Raw genomic sequence first — 5,036 nt, 5'->3', positions numbered from 1 at the left:
TTTGGCAAGGAGAGCTCTTTTGGGCTGGCCCCTGTGTCCTTTCAATATTTTCCCATAATTTTTTACCACTTTCTTATTTTCTGGCACAGTAAGGTGCTCCTGGTTCACCTTTAACTTTGTTTCCTAGGCTTGCAATTTGCAATTGATCCAAGGAGGTCTGGTTCCTTTAAGCAGAAAATGGAGAATTGTACTTGAAAAACAAGATCTGGTATTGCCTACGCTCATTGTTATAGAGGTATTCCTGCTCCAGTCACTCTCTGTGGACAGAGTTAGAAAACACATTCATATTTGTACACACACACCTTTACATCTGTATTATTTTTATATCTATTCATACATACTGAAAACCATAATTTCACACTTACATTACCGTTCCAATCCAATTCCATAGTGTTTATTTTCATTTTCTCCCTTTTCTTATTTGTAACTCTCTTCCCGGTGAGAAACCTGGCTTCAACCATCTTTAATATATTTAGGTATATGAGTCAACTGCCTGAATGAACTCATCACTGTCCCAGTGTGGATACCCTGTTCTCCCCTGTGAACTTTTACATGTAGCATAGTACCCCATGTGGTGCTCTCCTCACCCCCATCTGGTCCAACACTCTCCACTGTACAATAGCCACATGTGGAGGCCCTACAACTCTGTTGGTGGTCTAACATCCTGTGCTAGGCTGTTGTCCCTTGTGTATGCTCCCTCCAATTCAATCAGGTTGGCCTTTCCTTTTAGGCTCTCCACCAGGCCATCACCTTGATTGAGCTCTAATACCCTATTCCAGGCTTGGACTCCACAGTGGCACTCTCCTCATTCCACCTGACACTCCACATCATATCACCCTCCTCCCAGCTTAGATACCCTTCTCACTCTAATCAGGCTCTTACAACCCACAACAGACAGCATCCCTACGCAAGGGAGCTGCCTTCTCATCCTTGGCTTGAATTTTCCATACAGAAAAATTGTCCTCCTCTCCTTCACCCAACTAGGGCTTCAAAACCCCATGCCAGGCTGCTTCCCATAAGTGTGCATGCCATTCTCACCCGACTCAGACTCTGGCATCCTGTGCTCAGATTCATCGACACAACTGCATTGACATGCATCCAATGACAACATTCTTGCGTTTATCATGCTCTGGAGCCCATGCTAGGTCACCCACCTGTGTGAATGTCCCTCTAAACCCATCAGGCAGTAACAACCTCACCAGTAATTAGTTCTTCCAATCAGACATCTTCATCACTCTTCTTAGACTTCACTACCTGATTCTAAGAGGCAATTATTTATTACATTTTATATTTACTCAATGTTAAATATTATTGGCATTTTTTTTTTTTGCACGTGGCCTCAAATTTTCATCCAGTATCTTTTGACAACTGAAGAACTTTTAATAATTACTATAAAATAGATGGGCTGAATTACACACACACACACACACAACAAAAAACAAACAAAAACTCTACTTCTCTACAGCTTTAACCCCTCTGGAGAGGGAGTGAGACAGGGCTGGTAAAAACACCATGAGATTTCCTCCCATTTAGAATATGGCTTTTTCTTAATTGGGCATTCCCATAGGTGCTGTAGATTTTGACTCCCTCTCAGATTCCTATAAGGTTATTTTCTCCTAGTTTCTAGTAGTGTTTGATATTTCCAAGGGAAAACTGAGACTTGGATCTTCCTTATCTGCCATTTTGCTCGTGTCATCTTTCATTTCTAAATGATACATTTAGTTTACAGAAGTGACTGGTTTATGTGAATTTATTTCTAATATTTTGTGTGCTGTTTTGAATTTTTAAAACTTTTATTCACTCTTGTTTTACTGGAGTGATTAAGTTTTTCTTACCACCACCATCACACTCCTTTCATCCCTCTAGTGATTTGAAAGTTATATATTCTAGTCTAAAGTGAAACAATCCCTTTAAAATCTTCCTTAATGAGGCAAGAGACTTAGACTTTTTTGAGCACCCCATAATTACTTATTCATATATAATATTTGTGCAACTATTTCAATTCACTTTGTTTTTATAACCAAGTATTAATATTAGTTTATAAAATTTACAATTTAGATTTACCCAAATATTTTCTAAATTAACTAACTTGTTCATATTGTTTCCATTACATAATTTCTTCCTAAAATATATTCATAAGAATTATCTAGAAATAAAAATGTGAGTAAAATTCAATCTCTACTAGTCTCAGAATATATTTATTTTGCTTTTTTAATACGATAATTTAATAGGCATAGAATTATATAGATTGGCTATATTTTCTTTTCTTCAGTATATTTCTTTACTTCAATAATGAATTTTTAAATTCATTATTAAAATATTTGTTGTCTGTTTTGCTTTATAATCTTTTATGTAAACAATGGACAAAAGTGAACAGAAACAAAAAATTCTGCTCGTACACTGCTTGCATTCTATGTGGGAGATAAATATTAAACAAATAAAGAAATAAGCTCATTACATTGGGTTTGCTTGACTGCACCTGGAATATCAAACCTTTTGTACTCAAAAATGTGTTTCATTGGTGTATTTAAAAATTTTTAAAAGAATCTGAGTAAACAAAATGTTTGTCTCTCCTTTCGGGTAATCTCATTTTATATTCAGTCTTATAGTTATGTCTTTGACATCCATCATTACTTCAAATAATTCACTATCTTATTTTCTCTTTTATTTGAATTACACTTAAGTATCTGCTGGACCTCTTGCTTCTGGCTGCTCCAGATTTCTTGATATATTTTCTACTATTTATGTAGTTTCTGAGCTGTCATCTATTTAATGTACTTCTAGTTCACCAACCTTCTTTGGCTGGGTAAGGTCATCTGTTTACTTGTATTTTCATTTAAACTGATAATTTAAAAGCTGAAATATATTCTTTATTTCTATAGTTTTTGCTATTCTCTCTCCATTATTAATTTCATTTCATGTACTTTACTCAAATTGTATTTTTCTTTAATATTTTCATGCATTTTAATTAAAATGACTACATTTTATATAGTTAAAATGATTAAGGTATATTTTTAATTATCCTCATTTTATAACATCAAATTGTGCTTTTAATCTTTTTCTATTTTGTTCCATGTCAAAAGTTTCTCTATCCTAGTGCAATGTATATGTTTATATATGTGTGTTTGTAATTATACAACAATAAATTTATTTTAATGAGGCTTGATTTTTTTATCTGGGGAAGAAAAAAACTCAGGTTTTTGAGGAGTATTCTTCAAGTAAGTATAGAATTTGCTTCTGTTGTCTTGGTGCAAAAGTAATTGCAATTTTTACCACTACTTTTAATGGCAAGCCCAAAATTACTTTTATACCAACCTAATAGAACTACTGCTGACCTAATCCTTTTATGATGTTAATTTTTGGCTTAGAAATTTCCAGAATTCCTAATTCAAATACAGATAATGAAGACCTCAAAATGTCTTAAGAATCGGGATAGTGGTTAAGCCTCACAGGAGAAGAAGGAAAATCTTTTCTTCATCCAGAACTTTCACATTTCTCTTTAACATCTACCTGAGATATTGGTTCATTTTCTAACTGAAGCCATAACACTTTGAAGGTAATAGATTTACACAGCATTATCCATTCTAACATCTTGGCTCATCTGTCTCTGAGTGGACATTAAAACCAAATGCCCAGATTAGTAAGATCGAAATTCTTCATCCCCACCCAGGAAGCTCCAGCATTAGTTTGTACTCTGATTTTTAGTATCTCCTTAATTGTAGCTTGTGCATTTTTTTTTATTCTATCTTCTTTTCTTAAAACATACACAAATTAAGCAAAATATTTCTTTTTATATTTAAATAATTGGCTACATACGCCCTAGTTTTATTTGTGTATCCATTTGTTGGTTGGCTTATTTCATTATGGCTAAAAAATAAGCAACCATGGATTCACCCTGTCAACCTTGTGCATGTCTCCTGATGCACACATGTTAAAAAGCTCTGTGGGCTATGTACATAAGAGAATGATTGCTGGAATGAAGGCTATGTAAATGTTCAATTACATGTAATGCCAAACCTTTTTCAAAAGTGTTGTGAAAATATGAGCTTGTTTGTGTTTGTCTTTTATCTTTGGGATTTTCAGAATTTATATTTTTGGCCAATCAAAATGTATGGTCTTGGTTTGCATTTTCCTGATCAGAAATAAGTTTGAACATGTCTAATATACCTATATTTTTGGTTCCATATATTTTTGTTTCTAGTACATGTATTTCAATTGTCCTCTGTGCATTATTTCATTAGTATTTTTCTCTTATTTTAATAATTTATAGGCGTTGCTTTTGCATTCTTAATATTGAGCCTTTGTAAGATGTGTGTATTGCCAACATCTTTTCACAGTCTATAATTTTACTTTTCACTTCTTTTAAATTGTTTTATGAGGTACAAAAGCTTTTATGTTTAATAGTTAAATTTGTCAGTCCTTTATATCACATAAAGTCAGTGAAGTGTTTGAAATAGCATTGACTGTCAAGATGCTTTTGAAAAAAATGAGATTTCAGGTAACTTACTAAATTTTTTTCATAATTTTCTTGATGATATATGGGAGAAAATATACACAATAGCTGTACCTTTTAAATCCCACTGTTAAAATAGGTTATTTTTTTTTCCAAAGTGAGTTAATGATGAAGCATTTTCCTGTGTGGGCTTGAGGGCACAATCTGTCTTCACGGGAAGCTTCCTCAGAACCACCAACATGAACCCCTGAAGGTGCCTCCTTTTAACAAACCCTACAGTTAGCCTCAATATTAGGCTTAGATTCCTGGATCAGTTCCAATTTGGAAAACACACACTGCTTACTAAAATGTCTGCTGCAGTTTGAATGCAATGCAAAGTATTTCTTCACTTTTCATAAAACCTTCAATATGATCTCAAATATATTAAAATATATTTTAATCTCCAGGGTCAATGATGATGTTCAGGGTTGCGTATTCTTTTTCATGACATAGTCAAAATAAAACTTTGCTGTTTCAAAAATAAATACATAGTTTGAGCACATTCTTATTTCATTTAACCTGTATGTATTTACTGTCAAAAAGT

Source organism: Macaca mulatta, chromosome 11, assembly GCF_049350105.2.
Source record: "Macaca mulatta isolate MMU2019108-1 chromosome 11, T2T-MMU8v2.0, whole genome shotgun sequence".
Taxonomy (NCBI): domain Eukaryota; kingdom Metazoa; phylum Chordata; class Mammalia; order Primates; family Cercopithecidae; genus Macaca; species Macaca mulatta.
Note: the sequence above shows the minus strand (reverse complement) of the source record.